The sequence below is a fragment of the Gopherus flavomarginatus genome, unplaced genomic scaffold, assembly GCF_025201925.1.
Source record: "Gopherus flavomarginatus isolate rGopFla2 unplaced genomic scaffold, rGopFla2.mat.asm mat_scaffold_34_arrow_ctg1, whole genome shotgun sequence".
NCBI lineage: Eukaryota > Metazoa > Chordata > Testudines > Testudinidae > Gopherus > Gopherus flavomarginatus.
The window spans coordinates 5,018,761-5,041,623 of record NW_026115061.1 but is presented as its reverse complement, the minus strand read 5'-3'; the positions used below and the strand labels follow the sequence as shown (position 1 = coordinate 5,041,623).

The 22,863-nt window shown below is 48.7% G+C and overlaps 4 non-coding genes across 4 annotated transcripts; 3 read left to right on the top strand and 1 right to left on the bottom strand.

Moving 5' to 3' along the window:
* Positions 1-2,434: 2,434 nt before the first annotated feature.
* TRNAI-UAU (transfer RNA isoleucine (anticodon UAU)) lies at positions 2,435-2,508 on the top strand. The gene has a single exon. It is a non-coding gene; the product is annotated as a tRNA-Ile (tRNA).
* A 12,594-nt stretch (positions 2,509-15,102) lies between these two features.
* TRNAT-AGU (transfer RNA threonine (anticodon AGU)) lies at positions 15,103-15,176 on the top strand. Its single transcript has one exon. It is a non-coding gene; the product is annotated as a tRNA-Thr (tRNA).
* A 3,860-nt stretch (positions 15,177-19,036) lies between these two features.
* Positions 19,037-19,118, bottom strand: TRNAA-AGC (transfer RNA alanine (anticodon AGC)). Its single transcript has one exon. It is a non-coding gene; the product is annotated as a tRNA-Ala (tRNA).
* Positions 19,119-20,698: 1,580 nt separating this feature from the next.
* On the top strand, positions 20,699-20,770 carry TRNAH-GUG (transfer RNA histidin (anticodon GUG)). Its single transcript has one exon. It is a non-coding gene; the product is annotated as a tRNA-His (tRNA).
* Positions 20,771-22,863: the final 2,093 nt, after the last annotated feature.

Below are 22,863 nucleotides of genomic sequence, written 5' to 3'. Positions count from 1 at the left end.
CAGGAGAGGGGCAGTGGCTGGTGGCACAGGAGTGGAGTGTGGGAGTTAAGGGCAAAGGGGACACAGTGTCAGTGTTAGGGCACAGGAGGCGGCAGGAGTTGGGGTGAAGGAGGTGCAAGGGTTGGGAGTGCCTGAGCTAGGGGGTAAAGGGAGAGGGGGATAGTCCAGGGGCGATGGGGAAGTGCCAAAGTCCAAGTTTTACCCAGGGCACCATTTCCCCTAACGTTAGTCCGTGGTAACATTTCTTGCTGGGACGGGGAGGGGAGAGAGATGAGGCGTTTTCTCTCTGTTTTTTTCCTCTCCATTTTCTGCTCCTTCCTTCAATTCCAGAATCCTCCCTTGTGTTTCAGACTTTGCAGTGACGCCCTCCCCACCCCAGGACTCTGGAGCCTTTGGAGCAGAAAGATCCCAGGAGCTGAGGGTGAATCCAGGGGTGAGTAGCTGTCAGGAAGGAGTCCTAGCAGTTCTTCTGGGAACACAGGTGAGGAATGACTCCCCCTTCCCTAGATTCTCCCCATGGGAACAGGGAGGGTTGTGTGATAAATTCCTGTAACCCTTCTGCCCCTCTGAGTTGGCAGAAACAAGGGCTGGGTTCAGTATCTAGGGGTTCTGCTTCAATAACACAATACAAAACTGGCTCGAGCCCCCGCCCAGTGACCTGGGACAATTACACACACCCTCCCCGGGTGCCTCTAGGAGGCAATACTTCCCCTCTTGCAAGCAGGGAGTCTGAGCCGCTCCACTCTACCAGCCATTCCACGAACCACTCCAGTGGTCCCTGAAAACTGCTCTGCTGCGGCTGCAAAGAGCCACCAAATGTTCTGAGGGCTGGAGAAAAATGCCTTCTAGTGAGCAGTGAAAGAGCTCAACCTGTTTAGCTTATCAAAAGAAGATTGAAAGGTGACTTTGTTGAAGTGTTGAAGTGCCTTAATGGAGAGAAAAGATTGGGTATTAAAGAGTTCCTGAATCTGGCAGAGAAAGACATAACAAGACCCAATGGCCGAAAAGTGAAAAGAGACAAATTCATATTACAAATAGGAAGCAAAAATTCAACAGTGAGGATGATTCACCACAGGAACAAGGAAAGTGGTGGATTCCCCGTCTCCTGATGTCATTTAATGAAGACTATATGCCTTTCTGGAATGTGTTTGCCCCCAAAGTAGCTCTTGTGTCATACAGGAGGCCTGTGATATGCAGGGGGTCAGATTAGCAGCACTAATGGTCTCTTCCGGCCATAAAGTTGACTAATTTCTGAAAAACTGAGTGTAGCATTGGGAGCAGCGTCTGATGTTTTCCTGTCTAGACGGCTTGCTGCCAGAACGAATGCTCCTTGAGTGGGGTGATCCACAGGGAGTAGCTCAAACCTGCAAAGAGCCTTGCCAGAGGCAGGACATTGGCACAGCAAGGGAGGGGTGTGGCAGTGACATCACAAAGGGCTTTTGCAGGACCTCAGACTATTGGTCCAAGGTGGTGGGGAGGTGGTGACCTCACAGAGAGATGCTGACATCAGCCAGGCAGGACAGGGGCGAGGGGCCAGGGAAACCTCAGAGACCCCTGTGGCTTTGCTTCAGCAAGTCTCCTTCTCCAGGTCTCTCTTTGAGGACTGAGAGAGTATTCGGGTTCACGGACGTGAGCGCCAGGAGAAATCTCTTTCAAGTTTTCTCCTTCCCTTGTAGTGATTTTACTAGAAAACAGCCGTCCCTGTTTAGAACGTAAGAGCCTCCTCGAAGGAAGGGGTGTCGTGGGGGTGTCACAGGTCAGATGCCAATGCCCCGCTATAAGGAAGCTCCTGCCACCTGCTCTGTGTTTGCCGGGCGGGAGAGAGCAGCATCCACGGCAGAGATTTGCTCCTGGCTGCCGGAGCAGAGCAGCAGGCTCAGCTGTCAGAACTTCCTGGAGCTATGAAAGGGGAGGGCCCCTTGGCTCTGTAGCAGAATGCAGGGCAGGCGAGTTCACGGCAGGCATTATGGGATACTGATGGAGGCCAGTTATGGTTATATAATGAGCGGCAGCATCTACACTGGCACTCTGTCCCTTTAAGTTTGCTGCAAAAAGCTCTAGGCCTCTCATCGAAGTGGTTCTATTTTGTCACCAAAACAGGGCAGTTTTGTCACCAGATGTGGCATTGCAGTGTGTACACCAGCCACAAGCTGCCGACCGAGGGAGAGTTGTGAGTTTTTCACACACCTGAGCAATATAATTCTGCTGAAATAACTTTGTAGTGCAGACCTGGCCAAAGATTTACACACACACACACGCACGCACGCACGCACGCACGCACGCACACACACACACACACACACACAGAGTTTGCAAGGAAAACCTCATCTGCTCCTCTGCTTTGCAGAATCCAAACACAAGTAAAGCTTGTCAGGTCCTGGTGCAGATGACAGGGAGTCAGGTGTGATCGGACAGTGTGTTTTAGCTATATGCAGGCACCATGGCTTAGCTGGCTAAAACACTTGCCTTATAAGCAGGAGGTCCTGGGTTCAACTCCCAGTGGTGCCTGGGGGTGTGGCTTTTGTGGCACCTGGTATTGGCTACTGTCAGAAGACAAGATTCAGAGCTAGATGGGCCTTTGGCCTAGCCCAGTGTGGTTTTTCTTATGGTTTAAATTATGCTCAGAGCCACTGATAATAGAGTTACTGAAAGTTTGGGAGATAAGAGCTGATAGGACAGTGGTCCAGTCCCCTCACAGATGACCCCCTCCCTCTGAGACAGGGGCAGGTCTGAGCTCTCACACCAAATGCTCATTGTGGCTGCCAGAATCTGTGGGCAGCTCATTTAGTTTACACCCAGGGTTGCGTCCTGCTTTGTGCCCAGTGTCTGAGAATGAAAATCCTAAACTGCCCTTTGAAATAATGAATGCAGCAGGACGTGTTATTGTCCCTGCCCCAAAGCAGACAGACCAATGGAGAAATGCCATTGAGTCCACGGTAATACTCCACTGCCATTTTACCTTTTTTGATTGCTAAACTCCCTCTCAACCTTGTGAGGTCCCAGACCCCGGTATTGAGCCTGAGCCGAGACGTCTACACTGCAAATTTACCACCCCATGGCCCAAGCCCCAGGAGTCTGAGCTGGCATGGGGCAGCCCTGGATGTTTCATTGCACTATGGACATAGCCTAGCATTATGTCTACACTGCCATTAACACACCCAAGTCACTATTCTCAAACCCTGGGTCAGCTGATTCAGGCTTGTGGGGCTTGTGCTGCAGGGTAATAAAATTACAGTGTAGACACTTGGGCTTGAGCCCAGCCTCCGAGACCCGACGAGCGGTGAGGGTCTCTGAGCCTGGGCTCCAGTCTGAGCCCAAATGTCTGCACTGCAGTTTTTAGCCTCACAACCTGAGCCCCAGGAGTCCAAATCAGATCATCCAGGCCAGCCGGGCCACAGGGATTTTATCTCAGTATAGATGCACTCTCAGGGTACGTCTACATTGCAATGCAAGCCCAGGGTTAGCAGAAGTCATGTCAGCAGCCCCAACACATAAACCTAAACCATGAAGAAAAGACCCACCCACAAGTAAGCTGGGCAGTGTCCTTCTCCCTACGGTTCGTAAGTCCATTAACCAAAAGTCCTTTAACATGAGCCATCCCCTCTGTGCACCCCACTCACAGCTGTTGTCCTTAGTCAGTGCAAGCCCAGAGGTGCCGCTGTAGAGTTCATCTGCCATCCTGGGTGGAAAAGGGGGAAAATAAGAAGGCACCGTACTCACTATGTTGTCTAGGAACTCACTCACCCCTCCACAACCACCCTGGCCTAAAATTGGTCTAACACATACATTTTAGTATGAAGACTCAGGCCCCAGCCCACTTGGCTTTGGAACCAATGTCCCCTGCTTAGCAAGTGCTATTGAATTGAGGGTGAGTCCCTCCATCGGGGTCTGCCAAGCACAGTTCTGCTGCCCTTGATTCACACAACAAGGACAACGACCCTTTATTTCTCCTGTCCCAATAACAAGGAGACTGGGAATCCAACACCAGCCAAAAGTGATCATTTCGGCAAGCAACCCAACATATTTCCAACATACTATAAAACTGACATGCAGACTCATACACGAAACCTTGCAAGAAAATCTTCCTGAGGGAGTCTGAAGCACCTGCTGCTGGGGGGAAGGAGGGAGCTGTGGGTTGGGATTGAGGGGCACTGGGAAAAGGAGGGGCTTGTGGATTGGGATTGAGGGGCACTGGGAATAGGAGGGGGCTGTGGGTTGGGACAGAGGAGAAGGGTGAAGAGGAGCAGGCTCTGGTTGGGCGTGAGGAGCAGTGTGCATAGGAGGGACTGAGGGTTGGGTCTGAGGGGCACTGGGAAAAGAGGGGACATGGGTTTAGGCTGAAGAGTATCCTCATTTGGGGATCCAGCAGGACAGGGGAAGGTAGCAGGTGATTCTCATTCCTTAGGGATATTCTCTGTGTCTGTGTGTGTGAGAGCAGGGGAGGAACACGCTATATGCCCAGAGGCTTTTATTTCTCCAGCCTGTGAGGACGGGGGGGATGTCAGGAAGTTGCCCCTTCAATCCCCCACCCCATAAAGGCCCTTCTTAGGAAAGGGAAAATCCTGAAGAGAAAAAGCAAGACTCTGGAAAGACAGATTTTTAAGTTATAGTGAGTAGCTCATCACCCAATTAGGGACTTGAACTCTGGACCACCTGATTAACAGTCTGCTGTGCTACCAACTGAACTAGCCACACTCACAAAGCAAAAGAACAAGTTGGTGCAGGGGAAAAACTAGTCAAGAAAACAAGAGCAGGAAACAATAGGGGAAACCTGCTGCTCTCTCTGGCCTGGTCAACACTATGAGTTTATATCCAATTTAGCAGCATTAAATCGCATTAACCCTGCACCCGTCCACGCAACAAAGCCCTTTATATCGGTATAAAGGGGTCTTAATACCGGTATCTGTACTCCTCCCTGATGATGAATAGTGCTGAAATTGGTATTATAATGTCGGATTCGGGTTAGTGTGGCTGCAATTTGATGGTATTGGTCTCCGGGTGCTATCCCACAGTGCACCATTGTGACCGCTCTGGACAGCAATCTGAACTCGGATGCACTGGCCAGGTAAATAGGAAAAGCCCCACAAACTTTTGAATTTCATTTCCTGTTTGCCCAGCATGGAGCGCTGATCAGCACAGGTGACCATGCAGTCCCAGAATCAAAAAAGAGCTCCAGCATGGACCATACGGGAGATACTGAAGCTGATCTCTGTATTGGGAGATGAATCTGTTCTATCAGAACTCTGTTCCAAAAGATGAAATGCCAAAACATTTGAAAAAATCTCCAAGGCTGTGATGGACAGCGGTCACAACAGGGACTCAAAGCAGTGCTGAAACTTAAGAAACTGAGACAAGTGTACCAGAAAGCCAAAGAATGAAATGGACGCTCATGGAGGGAGGGGCGACTGACAACTGTAGCTATCCCAGAGTTCTTGCACTCTCCGAAAACCATTTGAATTCTTGGCTGAGTTCCCAAAGCCTGAAGGGTCAAAAACATTGTCGTGGGTTGTTCAAGGTATATGTTGTTCCCCCCAGCCCATGAAAGCAAAGGGACAAAAATCATTTCTCGCCGTTTTTCAGTGTCACTGTATGTCTACTGGATGCTGCTGGCAGATGTGGTGCTGCACCACTACACAGCAGCATCCTCTTCCCTTCTCTTGCGGATGGCAGACAGTACAATAGGACTGGAATCTGTCATCTTCATCCCGTAAGTGCTCCTGGCTAGCCTTGGTGAGGTCGGCCGGGGGCGCCTGGGCAAAAATGGGAATGACTCCCAGGTCATTCTCTTCTAATGGAGATTCAGTTCTGCCTGGAATATCATAGCAGCTGGAGGCTGCCCTTCCCTCCCTTTGAGCTCTGCTTGCAGAGGCAATGAAGTCAGTGTTGTTTCAAATTCCTGCATTCTTTATTACTTCATCACACAAATGGGGGGATAACTGCCACGGTATCCCAGGAGGGGTGGGGGAGGAGGGAAGCAACAGGTGGGGTTGTTGCAGGGGCACCCCCTAGAATGGCATGCAGCTCATCATTTCTGCGGGATGTCTGGGGCTCTGACCCGGAGCGACCGTTTGCCTGTCTGGTTCTTTAGTAGGCTTGCCTGATAGTCTGGGAAGGACTGACTCTCTCTTTAGACAAAACTTAAAGAAGGGAATGATCTGGGGAGTCATTCCCATTTTTGTCCATGCGCCCCCAGTCGATCCCACCAAGGCCATCCAGGAACACCTATGACAGCAGCAGATGGTACAGTATAGCTGGTAACTGTCATTGCCAACTTGCAAAGCAGCAGACGGTACAGTAGGGCTGGTAACCATCTTTGCTAACTTGCAAAAAGCAAGGGGATGCTGCTGTGTAGCGCTGCAGTACCACGTCTGTCAGCACCATCCAGTAGACATATGGTGACAGTGAAAAAAGGCTGAACAGGCTCCATGGTTGCTGTGCTATGGCGTCTGCCTGGGCAATCCAGGGAAAAGGGCTTGAAATGATTGTCTGCCGTTGCTTTCACGGAGGGAGGACTGAGTGATGACATTTATCCAGAATCACCTATGACGCTGCATTTGCCCCATCAGGCATTGAGATCTCAAACCAGAATTCCAATGGGCGGGGGAGACTGCGGGTACTACGGGACAGTTACCCACAGTGCAACGCTCTGGAAATTAACGCTAGCCTCAGTACATGGACGCACACCGCCAAATTAATGTGCTTAGTGTGGGCGTGTGCCCTCGACTTTCTCAATCTGTTTCCAAAAACCGGTTTCTGTAAAATTGGAATAATCCCGTAGTGTAGACATACCCTGTGATTAACAACTTTGGTGGCCAACTGAAAGGCTGATGATTCAAACCCAAGCGAAGATGGAGGTATTCTTTTTTTAGTGATGAGAATCCAGTACATTTTATCAGGCAGAAAATCTCCCCAATGCTGGTCTAGCCTCATTTGACAAGCATAAGTGGCAAGTAGGAGAAGATCTTTTGCCAGCTGCATTGATGGTATAGTGGTGAGCATAGCTACCTTCCAAGCAGTTGACCTGAGCTTGATTTCCAGCCAATGCAATAATGTGATGTTTTCTCCCCTGGGAATTGATTTTAGTCACATTGTATCAGTTTAGGAAAGGAATGCGAGAATCAGTGTCCCAAATCCCAGCAGGTCATTAAACACCCAGTGGAGGAAAAAAGGGGCAGGACTATACAATAAGCAGTAGAAGTCATCCTAGTATTACAATGTTTGGTTTATTTTTTAAAAAAATTCCCTTTACTTCCCTCTCCCTTTTAGACTCAGAGCCTTTAAGGTCAGAAGGGACCAGTGTGATCATCTAGTCCGACCTGCTGCACCTTGCAGGCCAAAAGACCCCACCCACCCACTTCTGTAAGAGACCCTGGAGGGGCAAAAAAACTTCAGGACCAGACTTCAAAGAGAAACTGCTGAGCTTCAGTTCATCTGCAAATTTGACACCATCAGCTCAGGATTGAACAAAGACTGTGAATGGCTTGCCAATTACAGAACCAGTTTCTCCTCTCTTGGTTTTCACACCTCAACTGCTAGAACAGGGCCTCATCCTCCCTGATTGAACTGACCTCGTTATCTCTAGCTTGCTTGCTAGCACACATATATATACCTGCCCCTGGATATTTCCATTACATGCATCTGAGGAAGTGGGTATTCACCCACGAAAGCTCATGCTCCAAAACGTCTGTTAGTCTATAAGGTGCCACAGGATTCTTTGCTGCTTTTACAGATCCAGACTAACACGGCTACCCTCTGATACCTGGAGGGGAGGCAGCTCTGTGCACTGCCCCTACCCCAGGCAGTGCATGGAGGCCCTCTGCTCCCCTCCCCGCATGGGTGTGCAGAGATGTGCCTGCAGCACTAAGGTGGCTCCCTGCCCACTCTGCCTCCGTCCCTCTGTGCCGCTCCCAGAAGTGTCTGGCATGTCTCAGCATCCCCTGGGGTGGGGGAAGTGTCTCCATGCGCTGCCCCTGTCCCGAGTACCAACTCTGCAGCTCCCATTAGCCAGGAACTGCAGCCAATGGAGCTCTGGGGGCAGTGCCTGCAGGTAACTGCTCAGTGAGACCCCCTGGGCCTGCTCGCCTAAGAGCTGCTGCCAGAGAGTTGTGCCTACAGGTCACTTTGGGAGCTGCACTGCCTGGGGTAAGTCCCACCCCTCCTGCACCCCAATCCACTCCCCCAGCGCAAAGCCAGCACCCCACACCCAAATCTCCTCCCAGAGCTTTGCTTGTCGTCCTTTCACCGAGAACCATCCTTCCTCTCCTGGGCTTTAAGTAGTCATCCCTGGGAAGCCAAGAGGCAGGCACAGGATTCTACCTCCCAGTAGCCAACCGCACCTCCCCAGGCTTTGCAGAATGAATGGTGGCGCTCTACTAACCCCACTTAGCTGCACTGAGGGGCTTAGCTTCTGCCCGCCTTCCTCAGCTCGACTTTCCTCTTTTGCCCCATTCCTGCCTCATTTCCTTTTTTGGCAAGTCACGCAAAGGAGGCCAGCAGGAAGAGCCAGCCTCCATCAGCCAACCTCCCAGGGCAGAGGAGACCAAGCTACAAGGCTCCAAAAGGTGACTTGTCCAGATCCTCTAGTTTTCCCCTGCTGATGCCAAGGCTTTTTCTCAGCTTATTCACCACCCTCTGTCATGCAGGGGTTGGGGTTACCGCAGGTGTTACCCGAAGTTGGGCCAGCTAGTAAGTGTAGGTAGGACTAATAACCCACCAGAGTTTGGCAGAAAGCAGCACATTTATTATACTGACAGCTGAGCTCCAAAGAAGATGGTTGGGGGCGGTGTCACACTCACACTCCCATATTCATGCTCCCAGGACTGGCTCGGCACTGGAGATGTCAGGATTGTGCAAGGTAAGTGTCCCACAGCGCCGCAATGGACGGTGTGATGAAGGTAAGTCTTCCTGAGCCACAATGAAATACAACACAGAGAACCACTGGCCAGGCGGTCTGGGCAAAGGGCATTCACTGGAGGTACAAGCTTGTGAGTGACTCCTGAGCACAGGGCCCCTTCCCCTTTTAAGGACCTGCTCCTCATGGCCTGTGACTAGAGATGACTTGGCTGCATCTGGTTGGTCACACTCTACCTTGGGCAGTGTCCATGCTCTGGGGGTGTGAGTGCTCCCTAATTAGAGTCCCAGACACCTTGTCCACCTAGGAGCTCTTCTACCAGCCCATTCATCCCACAAGCATTCCAGGAGGGAGCAAGCCACTTCACAGGCATTCAGAGAGGGAGAGGAGAAAGTATAACAGATCTTTTGAGCACAGAAATCACTGCTGCTCCTACAACATCAGGGACAGGCCACTAGGAGCTGGGAAAATTAAGCCATCCTGTTTCCAAACCAGGGACTCTTTGCATCTTTGGCAAATGTGATAACCACTACACTACAGAAACTTTGTCACAGGGCTTTGCCCCTCCCTTCATAAGAACATAAGAATGGCCATACTGGGTCAGACCAAAGGTCCATCCAACCCCGCAACCTATTTGCCAACAGTGGCCAATGCCAGGTACCCCAGACAGACTGAACATAATATGTAATGATCAAGTGATCTCTCTCCTGCCATCCATCTCCACCCTCTGATAAACAGAGGCCAGGGATACCATTCCTTACCCAGCCTGGCTAATAGCCATTAATGCACTTAATCTCCATTAAATTATCTGAAAAAAGAACAAGGAGAACACGTGGCACATTAGAGACTAACACATTTATTTGAGCATAAGCTTTTGTGGGCTAAAACCCATTTCATCGGATGCATGCAGTTGAAAATACAGCAGGAAGAGCAGCAAAGAATCCTGCGGCACCTTATAGACTAACATGCATCTGACAAAGGGGGTATTGACCCACGAAAGCTCATGCTCCAAAACGTCTGTTGGCCTATAAGGTGCCACAGGACTCTTTGCTAAATAAACATGGGGAAATAGTTTTACTTTGTGTAATGACTCATTCACTCCCAGTCTTTATTTAAGCCTAATTTAATGGTGTCCAGTTTGCAAATTAATTCCAATTCAGCAGTCTCTCGTTGGAGTCCGTTTTTGAAGGTTTTTTGTTATAATATTGTGACTTTTAGGTCTGTAAATGAGTGACCAGGGAGATTGAAGTGTTCTCCGACTGTGTTTGAATGTTATAATTATTGACATGTGATTTGTGTCCATTTATTATTTTACGTATAGACTGTCTGATTTGGCCAATGTACATGGAAGAGGGACATTGCTGGCACATGATGGCATATATCACATTGGTAGATGTGCAGGTGAACGAGCCTCTTATAGTGTGGCTGATGTGATTAGGTCCTATGATGGTGTCCCCTGAATAGATACGTGGACAGAGTTGGCAATGCACTATGTTGCAAGGATAGGTTCCTGGGTTAGTGTTTTTGATGTGTGGTTGCTGGTAAGTATTTGCTTCAGGTTGCAGGGCTGTCTGTAAGAAAGGACTGGCCTGTCTCCCAAGATCTGTGAGAGTGAGGGATCATCTTTCAGGATCGGTTGTAGATCTTTGATGATGTGCTGGAGAGGTTTTAGTTGGGGGCTGAAGGTGACGGCTAGTGGCGTTCTGTTTCTTTGTTGGGCCTGTCCTGTAGCAGGTAACTTCTGGGTATTCTTCTGGCTCTGTCAATCTGTTTCTTCACTTCAGCAGGTGGGTATTATAGTTGTAAGAATGCTTGTTAGAGATCTTGTAGATGTTTGTCTCTGTCTGAGAGGTTGGAGCGAATGTAGTTGTATCTTAGAGCTTGGCTGTAGACAACAGATCGTGTGGTGTGGTCTGAGTTAAAGCTGGAGGCATGTAGGTAAGTATAGCGGTCAGTAGGTTTCCAGTATAGGGTGGTGTTTATGTGACTATTGCTTACTAGCACTGTAGTGTCCAGGAAGTGGATCTCTTGTGTAGACTGGTCCAGGCTGAGGTTGATGGTGGGATGGAAATAATTGAAATCATGGTGGAATTCCTCAAGGGCTTCTTTTCCATGGGTCTAGATGATGAAGATGTCATCAGTGTAGCGCAAGTAAAGCAGGGGGGTTAGGGGACGAGAACTGAGGAAGTGTTGTTCTAAGTCAGCCATAAAAATGTTGGCATACTGTGGGGCTATGCGGGTACCCATAGCAGTGCCACTGACTTGAAGGTATACATTGTCCCCAAATGTGAAATAGTTATGGGTGAGGACAGAGTCACAAAGTTCAGCCACCAGGTTTGCCATGACATTATCGGGGATACTGTTCCTGACAGCTTGTGGTCCATCTTTGTGTGGAATGTTGGTGTAGAGGGCTTCTACCTCCATAGTGGCCAGGATGGTTTTTTCTGCAGGATCACCAATGGATTGTAGTTTCCTCAGGAAGTCAGTGGTCTCTCGAAGAGAGCTGGTAGTGCTGGTAGCGTCGGGCCTGAGGAGGGAGTCTACATACCCAGGCAATCCAGCTGTCAGGGTGCCATTTCCTGAGATGATGGGGCGTCCAGGATTTCCAGGTTTATGGATCTTGGGTGGCAGATAGAATATCCCTGGTTGGGGTTCTAGACTGTCTTATTGCCAAGGGATGGAGAAACTCAGCCAGCAGCAGGGGGTGCAGATCACCGCCTTAGTGTGGCTGTGACAGTACCTCCGTGATCCTGACATCCTAGCACTTTGCACACCTTCCTGGAGCCTCCCAACCCCTCTGGGCTGTCGGGACTGTGACCCCAACTCTACTCATGAGAAACAGGCCTGGAGAGGGGAAGTTACTGGCTAAGAGTAACACCAAGTGTCAGAAGTATGGATGGGACCCAGCAGTCCTTCTTTACAGGCCCCTTCGCTAACCACTGCTGCATACTCCCTCCCACAGCTGGCAATTACAAGCAGGCCCTCACGGCCACTCCCCCTGCCTTTGAGAGGGAGTGTGCTCCACTGGAGTGACTGGACCAGGGGATTGGAAGTCAGGACTCCTGAGTTCCATTGCTGGGCTTCCTACTGGTTCCACTGCTGGTTGTTTTCCTTTTCCTGGGGGACTTTGGGCAAGTTGCTCCCCACCCTAGGGCTCTGCCCCCAGCCATCAAATGGGGATTTCATACTTTCCTGCTATTGGAAAGTGCTGGGAGAATCCCCCAGCAAAAGCTGCTCTGACAGTGCTAAGCAGCATCTGACCATTCAAGGTCGGAGCTCACTGCCCAGGAGGAGGAGTGTTTGGCGCTGGGGTTTCACCTCAGCCCAGTCTAGAGAGAGGGGCCCAGCTATAGAGTTTGGCTCAAGATGACCAAGTCTCCAATTTGTTAAGGGCGTTTTGAATTCCAATCCTGTGCTCCAAAGCTACTCCCTGTGGATCACCCCACTCAAGGAGCGTTCGTTCTAGGCAGCAAGTCAGCTAGACAGGAAAACATCAGATGCTGCTCCCAATGCTACACTCGATTTTTCAGAAATTAGTCGACTTTATGGCCAGAAGAGATCCTTAGAGCATCTAATCTGACCCCCTTCATATCACAGGCCTTCTGTATGACACAAGAGCTACTTTTGGTGGGAAAACATTCCAGAAAGGCATCTAGTCTTCATTGAATGAGATCAGGAGATGGACAATCCACCAATTTCCTTGGTAGCTTGTTCTCATGGTGAATCATCCTCACTGTTGAATATTTGTGCCTTAGTTGTAATATGAATTTGTCTCTTTTCACCTTCCAGCCATTGGGTCTTGTTATGTCTTTCTCTGCTCCATTCAAGAGCCCTTTAACACCCAGTCTTTTCTCTCCATTAAGGCACTTCAACACTTCAGTGAAATCCCCTTTCAATCTTCTTTTGATAAGCTAAACAGGTTGAGCTCTTTAAGTAGCTCACTAGAAGGCATTTTTCTCCAGCCCTCAGAACATTTTGGTGGCTTTTTCCTGCTTCAGCTCCAATTTCACAACATCTTTTTCAAATGAGGACACCAAAATTGGAGGCTATTCCAATATCAGTCTCACTGATATCATGTCACCTCCTGTGATGTTATTGACATAATCTGTAACTGTGCAGATCACCATTGCGACCACTGTTCTATAATTGCAGCCAATATTGTAGAAAGTTTGTCGTGTAAGGGGTCTATGGAGAGGTTCTGATTGGCTGATTATAATGATGCTATCTCTAGATAAGCAGCAAAGAATCCTGTGGCACCTTATAGACTAACAGACGTTTTGGAGCATGAGCTTTCGTGGGTGAATACCCACTTCGTCAGATGCATGTGTATCATTGTTGTAGTTAAGGTTATGAATATTGGCTCTATGCTGTCTGTATTTCAAACTTGTGCTGTGCTTCCGGGGAACACCCTGGACAAGTTGGTGTCAGTTCTGCCTAGCCTGCTTGATGGCCCATTAAGGACCATCAGCTATACAATCGACTCATTGAGAGAAGGCAGATACGCCTTGTGACTCATCAAGGTATGCAGAGACCTACCTATGGACAGAACTCTAAGGTTTTTCAGTGCCACGTGCTGGATAGAGTGTCCTTGGGACAAAGAAAGCAAAGACCACTTGGCAAGAGACTATAAAAGGCTGATGCCTTGTCTCCAATCCTGCTTCATACCTGGAGGGACTTTGCTACAAACTGAAGCTCTGTACAAAGGACTGAATGACCCATCCCAGCTGTGGATGGACTCCAGAGACTTGATTTGAACCTGCAATTTATTCCATCACTGCTACAAGCCTGAACCAAGAACTTTGCCATTACTGTATGCGAAGTGTTAAAATCCATGTGCATTTTATACAACCTGGTCTATGGATTGTGCCAGCTCTTTTCCAGACCCAAAGTCCAGAGTATGGTCAAGGACCAGAGACCTAGCAAATAGTGACCAGCTAAGAGAAAGCTGGGTTAAACAGAAAGCCTTGCTTGCTAAGATAGGCCTGGCCAGCAAACTGCCAGTTGTTGGAGCTAAGAACTAAAGAATTGTGTCTTATTCAGAGTTGCAGATTGAACAAAGAATCCGTATTCCTATTGTGTTAGTCTCTTGTGTAGGAAGACGTTCTTCCCACAGATCCAACCTTGAGTTTATGAAAAGTTGGCACATGTCAGTATAAGATATGGCATCCTTCCACCTCCCTTCCCAGGGACCAATGTCTGCCTTCAGACACACAGAAAACAATCTTTATTGTCATATACTTTCACTGTTTCTTTGTTTTAACCCCTAGGAATGTACCTGTTGGACATCCAAAGGAGTTGCTCCATTCCTATGGACCTCAAATCAGAATTCAACATATATATTTTATACTAATAACATTTTATCAAAGTATTAATGAAATGTTAACTTGCTAACTTGAGAACATGGGTGGAGACAGTATGTAACCTGTTAATCATTGGCTACTGTGCTATCTTGTTTTGCTGCAAAACCTATCCCAGATTTTGGAACTGCCTACCCCGTCACTTTCCCTCACCCATGGAACATCCAGATTTTCTATTGTAATTAACTAACAGTGTCTCTGAGCCTAATAAGCAAGGTGACATTCCTCCAGCGCTGTGTGTACTAAACTCCTATTCTTGACCTCTACATGGTGTAGATTTATGTCCTTCACAGACATCTGCTGAATAAAGAGGAGATTCAGCATCCAGCTTGGCTGAATGTGTCTTCTCTCCCCACAGCTTGGTGATCTTCTGAGGAAATGGAAAAGACTGCCTTTGCCTAGCTGTACATTGCTTGCAAAAGAAACAGGTCTTTTTGGTGACAAGTGTTGAAAGGAGCCATTAGACAAATGTGGAGACAGGAAAAATGTCCCCCAACTCAACTGGCATCTGTGGATGCTGAAGCCACAACACAAAGTGCTAAACAGTATATGAGCATGACAGGTGTCAAAAGAGTCTCTACCAAAGCCTTTTCCACCAGCAGGGGCCTCTCTGTGCACAGAACTCCTGGTAGTATGATGGCTGCAGGCAATGGAGAACTCTATTTTGGCATCTCTTTGTCGGTGAACATCTGCAGAGGCTGTTTAAAGGTCTCTGGATAGTGATCTTTGGGAAGAGCTGGCTGAAGTGTCTTCCTAGTAATCAGGAAATCCTGGCTTGGCCTGCCAGGTCTTCCTTGCAAGTCGTGAGGGAAATGGGGAACGGCTGTAGTTTGGAATTTGCAGGTGTTGTCCTGGACCATCAAATGGAACAGTTGCAAATATGTTCATGAGGCGGGCACCATGGCTTAGCTGGCTAAAACACCTGTCTAGTAAACAGGAGATCCTGGGTTCAACTCCCAGTGGTGTCTTGTTCCATGGGTTTTGTCTCCTCTGTTCACATTTTCCTGTGTCTTTCTGGGAAACAGAAGAGACCTCCCTTGGTAGCCAAGTAATTGCTTGTTAAGGAAAAGGTTTTTTTGGAGAGAAGCATTGGAAAGAATCAAATCACAATCCTGGAGTTGATGAAAAGGCTGCTGTGACTGGCATTTGCATGGTGGTTGCTTCAACTGCAATTGCGGCAACACGAAAGACTGCGCCACACATCCTTGTGATTTGCTGGGGATGTCCACACACAGATGTCATGTCACCTTCCTTTTGATTGTCACTGATGAAAAATGAAGCAGCTAGGAGAAAAGTCCCAGAGGCACCTGCCAGGTAAAGTGGAGGTTAGAGATGCAGCATCCAGTGGTGCCTTGCCAAATGTGTCCACTCCTCCCACCTTTTGGTCAATCTTCTGAGGAAACAGAGAAGACTGCCTCTACCTTGCAATGCAAATGCTTGCAAAAGAAACCGGTCATTTTTTCTGACAAGTGTTGGAAGGAGGCACCTAAGAAACGTGCAGACAAGGAAAAGGTCATCGTAACTCAACTTGCTTCCATGGCTGTTGAGGCCACAATGCAGAGCACTGAGCACTGTACGACCACAGTTGGGGACAGAAGGGTCTTTTTCAAAGGTATTCTCCACTAGCAGGGTCTTCTCTGTGCACAGAATTCCTGATAGTTTGATGTCTGCCGGCCCCAGAGATCACTATTTTGGCATCTCTCTCTCTGTCTCAGTGAGCATCTGCTGTGGTTGTTGAAAGTCTGTGATGGGATCTCCAGGATGCAACCTGAACAGTGGGACCTCTGAGCCCTGTGTCCCACTCCCTCTCACACTGTGATGGTGTGAGGAGCTGTGTATCTCTGGCAGATATTGCACTTACACAGACATCCGTAGGTAGGGACACAGCCAACTGAGTTACATGAATGCTTCTCCCAGCCACTTATAACATTAATGATAAAGAGTCGCCCCCCGCCCAGCTCTGCAGCCTTGCGCCCCTGGATCATACCATCTTGCCTTAATCGGAAGCCTGATCAGTGTGAGTTTATTATGCAGGGTCCACCCCTCCCTCACTGTGAACAGTACGTGAACCAGCCTTGTAATGGAGCTGAGATTTCCCAAGAACTTCAAGCAAAATACACTAGTTTAAGTACAGCATAAAACAGATTTATTAACTACAGACAGATGGAGTTTTAAGGATTATAAATGGTAGGAATAAAAGATCAAAGTAAGTTACCATGGAAATTAAAGATAAATTGACAATCTAAACTTTACACCTTATTACACCAGGCCGTAGTTCAGTTATGCACACAGGGAGGCTTAATGCTCGAGCTATAGCACATGATGGGCAGGCTTAAGGCCTGGCTCCCCATGGCAGGAGAGAAGAAGAAGACTTGGCCCCTGGAGAGGCAGGCTGGGGCTTCCTGGATCCCATTTGCTCACAGCCAGCACCCTGCCCCCACTCCCAAGTCATTAATGGTGCCCCCAGGTCAGCTAGAATGCAGCAGCGGTTTTCACTGCACTACATCCACTTATGGCTTACAGGCAACTCCCAGACCCACCACAGCCCACCATCTTAGCCAGAAAGGAGCCCACTCAGCCTCGCCATTGCTGCTTTTCCTTCCCCCCAGAACCCCGCTTCTCCTGGGCTGCAAGGACCCATCCCTGGGAAGCCAAGAGGCAGGTGCAGGGGTCTATCTCCCAGCAGCCAACTCCATCTCCCCAGGCTTGCAGAATGAATGGTGTCAAGTATCAGAGGGGTAGCCGTGTTAGTCTGGATCTGTAAAAGCAGCAAAGAATCCTGTGGCACCTTATAGACTAACAGACGTTTTGAAGCATGAGCTTTCGTGGGTGAATACCCACTTCGTTGGATGCATATAGTGGAAATGTCCAGGGGCAGGTATATATATGCAAGCAAGAAGCAAGCTAGAGATAACGAGGTTAGTTCAATCAGGGAGGATGAGGCCCTGTTCTAGCAGTTGAGGTGTGAAAACCAAGGGAGGAGAAACTGGTTTTGTAGTTGGCAAGCCATTCACAGTCTTTGTTTAAACCTAAGCTGATGGTGTCAAATTTGCAGATGAACTGAAGCTCAGCAGTTTCTCTTTGAAGTCTGGTCCTGAAGTTTTTTGCTGCAGTGTGGCCATCTTAAGATCTGCTATTGTGTGGCCAGGGAGGTTGAACTTTTCTCCTACAGGTTTTTGTATATTGCCATTCCTAATATCTGATTTGTGTCCATTTATTCTTTTCCGTAGAGACTGCCCAGTTTGGCCAATGTACATAGCAGAGGGGCATTGCTGGTATATGATGGCGCATATTACATTGGTGGACGTGCAGGTGAATGAACCGGTGATGGTGTGGCTGATCTGGTTAGGTCCTGTGATGGTGTCGCTGGTGTAGATATGTGGGCAGAGTTGGCATCGAGGTTTGTTGCATGGATTGGTTCCTGAGCTAGAGTTCCTATGGTGTGGTGTGCAGTTACTGGTGAGAATATGTTTCAGGTTGGCAGGTTGTCTGTGGGCGAGGACTGGCCTGCCACCCAAGGCCTGTGAAAGTGTAGGATCATTGTCCAGGATGGGTTGTAGATCCCTGATGATGCGTTGGAGAGGTTTTAGCTGGGGACTGTATGTGATGGCCAGTGGAGTCCTGTTGGTTTCTTTCTTGAGTTTGTCTTGCAGTAGGAGGCTTCTGGGTACATGTCTGGCTCTGTTGAGTTTGAGTTACAACAGCTATTTTACATCCCATCATTTTATGTGTAGAGTTGGGATTATGTTTGCCAATGTGCATCACTTTACATTTATCAACATGGAATTTCATCTGCCATTTTGTTGCCCTTTCACCCAGTTTTGTGAAATCTCTTTTTAGTTCCTCACAGGCTGCTTCAGACTTAACTGTCCTCTGTAGTTTTGCATCATCTGCAAATGTTGTCACCTCTCTGTTTAGCAGATCATTTATCAATATGTTGAATAGTCCCAGTATAGACACCACTAGTTAACTGTTTGCATCCTGAAAACTGACCATTTATTCCTACCCTTTGTTTCCTAGCTTTTAACCAGTTATTGATCCATGTGAGGATCTTCCAGAGGTGAAAGTTAAGCATGTACGTTCCAGTATGGGGTACTGGCAAGAGTGGGTACTCTGTGTCAGCCCGGCCCGGCTTCCCCAGTCTGGTGATTTAAAGGGCCCAGGGCTCCCTGCAGAGGCCAGAGCCCCAGGCCCTTTAAATAGACACCTGATCCCCCCTGCCAGAGCCCTGGGGAGTAAATCACTACCATGGATGCTGCTCTCTCCTGCGCTGCCAACACAGAGCAGGGGGCGGCAGGAGCTTCCTTACAGTAGGGGGGCACTGTTGTCTGAACTGTGGCACTCCCATGACACCCCTTCCCCAGGGACCCACACTCACACCACCCCTCCCCCCAAGGCCACACCCACAGAACATCTCTTCCCACCCCCCAAGACTGCCCCTTTCCTCCCCTCCATCATTTGTCCTAACAGCCAGTAAAGAGTGGTGGGGCCATGGCCCTCTAACCCCCTGTTCCAGCACCCCTGACACACAGCTAAGCAGGCAGCAGTGTGTTTGTCACAGAGGCTGCTATGCTGAGTTGAGCCAGTGAGGGAAGCAGGGGCTGATGTCAGACTGTCCCCCTCCTCAGGACTGGTTGCTTGCAGGCAGCTGTCTGAACTCAGAGACAGTGTGCCCACCCATTCACTTTTCCCCAACACACACACTCTCTACCCCATCATGCACATTGCAATTGAAAAGCAGCTGGCAATCTAGTAGCCGCATTACCTAATAGTGTAGACATAGCAACAAGACCCAGCTCCCTTGAAACTAAAGAACCAAAACATCCTCTGTAGTTGGCAGGATTTGAACCTACACAGGGAGATCCCAATGGATTGCTAGTCCATCACCTTAACCACTCAGACACAACTACTATGCTTGAGATGTGTTTCTCACTGCACTCTAGTTCTGTTCTCACTGAGTGATCAATTCCAGTTGTTCCCTTAGACCAGCTTCCACAACACACACACTGCTGTGCCATTGTGTAAGTGTGTCGCTGGCTGAATTGCAAGAATTCCTGTTCATTTCCCTTCTGGCTGGAGCATGAGGAGAGTGTGTTTGTGATCAATGACGTTCCTGTAGATTGTTGTCCATTTCCTGCCTTGACCATTCAGACAGTTCCTTTACCATCATATCCCCAGCACATCAGGGATTGCAATAGCAGGGGGCAGGTTTTCTCTGGGGCACTGAGATTTGTTAGGGGGTTGGTGGCTCCTTTCTTTCCTCACCCTGGAGTAAACTCGGCTTTTTATTCCATCCTTGATGTTTCAAGGAATAACAAGAGAGGACCGAGGAAAGAGGTGGACAGGGTGGGTCTCAGGGGAGGGGCAGAGAGGTGCAAGTGGTGGGCAGGGCTGGTCTCATGGGCGGGGCAGAGAGGTGTGGGTGGTGGTCAGGGCAGGTCAGGGGAGGGGGTAGAAAGGTGTGAGCGCTGGGCAGGGTGGGTGTCAGGGGAGAGGCAGAGAGGTGCAAGTGATTGGCAGGGCTGGTCTTAGGGGAAGGGGCAGAGAGGTTTGGGCAGAGTGAGTCTCAGGGGACGGGCAGAGAGGTGGGGGTAGAAGGCAGACCTTGGGGTAGGTGGTGGAGAGGCACAAGGATGCCTTCGGGGAAGAGAGGAGCAAGGAAAAGGTGGACCAGCAGGCCTCAGCCAAAGAGGAAGAGCAGGGGTGGGAAGTGGCCAAATGGGAGTGAGGGCAGAGCACAGGTGGGGCCTCAGAGGGAGGAGAATGAGCCAAGGGAGTGGAGTGGGCAGGGCTGCCCAGAGGATTCAGGGACCTTGGGCAAAACAATTTTGGGTGCCCCTTCCATAAAAAAAAAGTTGCAATACACTAGAATACTGTATTCTCATGGGGGCCCTGCAGGGCCTGGGAGAAATTGCCCCACTTGCCCCTCCTCTGGTGGCCCTGCCCTCAGCCTCTCCTCATAAGTCCCCTGCCCACTAATCATTTTTGTTGCCCTCCCCTAGACTCTTTCCAATTTGTTTCTGTAGTGGGAGGGCAAAAACTGGACGCAATGTTCCAGATGTGGCCTCACCAGTGCCGAATAGAGGGGAATAATCACTTCCCTCGATCTGTTGGCAATGCTCCTACTAATCTAGCCCAATACGACCAGTTACCCATATTGAATGCAGACCCACCAATATTTGATCAATTGGTTCCTGTCCATTCAGGAGGTTATTTCCTACCTATTCATAAAGAATGAAGATGCTCTAAGCAGAGGGGAGAGAGCTGTCCCGTCCGTGTAGTTAATCCATCTCCCCGAGAGGTGGTAGCTATGTCACTGGGGGAAGCTATGTGGGTGGGTGTGCAAGCTGTGGTGTCTCCATGTATCTATAAGTTTAATCAAACTCCATTTTTAAAAGCACTGTGGTCTGGGAAGAGAACAGGAGATCTCTGAGGCAGGGCCTGTCCTTCAAAATCTTTAAGATTACTGACTTACCTACACAGCAGTCATGGGGGTATAGCTCAGTGGTAGAGTGTTTAACTGTGATTTAAGTGGTCCTTGGTTCAAATCCAAGTGCTTTCTTACAAACCTCTTCCTTCAATCAAAACAATGGCATTTCCATTATGTTCAGGAGTTCCACTGAATAGGGATCCCTGAAATGAATGGAAACACTCACTATTGTCCTGTGCAAATGTGTAAAAACCTAGCAAACATGTGTCTCCACTGAAATCAGTTCCAATCCTCTAAAGGATTAAAGAATCTTTATTGAGGTTGAAGCAAAAAACCATCCCGATATGCAGAAAGAATAGTAAATATGGCAGGCGACCAGCTTGGCTTAACAGTGAAATCCTTGCTGATCTTAAACGCAAAAAAGCAGCTTCCAAGTAGTGGAAGATTGGACAAATGACCAGGGAGGAGTATAAAAATATTGCTCAGGCATCCAGGAGTGAAATCAGGAAGGCCAAATCACACATGGAGTTGCAGCTAGCAAGAGATGTTAAGAGGAACAAGAAGGGTTACTTCAGGTATGTTACTAACATGAAGAAAGTCAAGGAAAGTATGGGCCCGTGACTGAATGAGGGAGATAACTTAGTGGACAGAGGATGTGGAAAAAGCTAATGTACTCAATGCTTTTTTTGCCTATGTCTTCACAAACAAGGTCAGCTCCCAGACTGCTGCACTGGGCAGCACAGCATGGGGAGGAGGTGACCAGCCCTCTGTGGAGAAAGAAGTGGTTCGGGACTATTCAGAAAAACTGGAGACCAGCACATGTCCATGGGGCTGGATGTGCTGCATCTGACGGTGCTAAAGGAGTTGGTGGATGTGATTGCAGAGCCATTGGCCATTATCTTTGAAAACTCATGGCGATTGGAGGAGGTGCCGGATGACTGGAAAAAGGCAACTATAGTGCCCATCTTTAAAAAAAGGGAAGAAGGAGGATTTGGGGAACTACAGACCAGTCAGCCTCACCTCAGTCCATGGAAAAATCATGGAACAGGTCCTCAAGGAATCAATTCTGAAGCACTTAGAGGAGAGGAAAGTGATCAGGAACAGTCAGCATGGATTCACCAAGAGCAACTCACTGACTAACCTTATTGCCTTCTGTGAGGAGATAACTGGCTCTGTGGATGAGGGGAAAGCAGTGGATGTGTTATTCCTTGACTTTAGCAAAGCTTTTGATATGGTCTCCCACGGTATTCTTGCCAGCAAGTTTGAGAAGTATGGGCTGGATGAATGGACTGTAAGATGGATAGAAAGCTGGCTAGAAAGTCGGACTCAGTGAGTATGATCAATGGATCCATGTCTAGTTGGCAGCCAGTTTCAAGTGGAGTGCCCCAAGGGTCAGTCCTGGGGCTGGTTTTGTTCAATATCTTCATTAATGATCTGGAGGATGGTGTGGATTGCACCCTCAGCAAGTCTGCAGATGACACTAAACTGGGAGGAGTGGCAGATACGCTGGAGGGTAGGGATAGGATACAGAGGGACCTAGACAAATTAGAGGACTGGGCCAAAAGAAACTTGATGAGGTTCAACAAGGACAAGTGCAGAATCCTGCACTTAGAACAGAAGAATCCCATGCACTATTACAGATTAGGGACGGAAGGGCTAGGCAGCAGTTCTGCAGAAAAGGACCTGGGGGTTACAGTAGACCAGAAGCTGGATAAGAGTGAACAGTGTGCCCTTGTTGCCAAGAAGGCTTACAGCATTCTGGGCTGTATACTGTAGTAAGTGAAGGCCCTGATAAAGGCCCAGTATGAGGCCTGAGGCCTGAACTAAAGTAATGGTCAAGACTTTGCTAACATAAAGCAAAGTGAAGCTGTGAGCCAGAGGCAGGCCCTGCTCACAGGAGCTGGCAAGGAAAAGGCTGATGCTGCAAGAAGATACGTACCTAAAAGGTACTGAACACTAGAGATCAGAACATTCACATACTTGCACATTCCACACAGATAACAAGGAACAGGCCGACCCATTCCAATGACAGGGGCAAAAGGGTAATATGATGGATAGAGTTGTTTTGATTGAACCAACATGAACAAGGTGAGAGGCGGCACTTTACTACGTAGAGGGGTTGTACCTTACTACGTAGAGGGGCTGCACCTCAATACATCAGGAGTGATGTGTAACTTGTTTGTACCTGTGTATAAAAATGTATCCCTGGGGCGATGTTTTTGTCC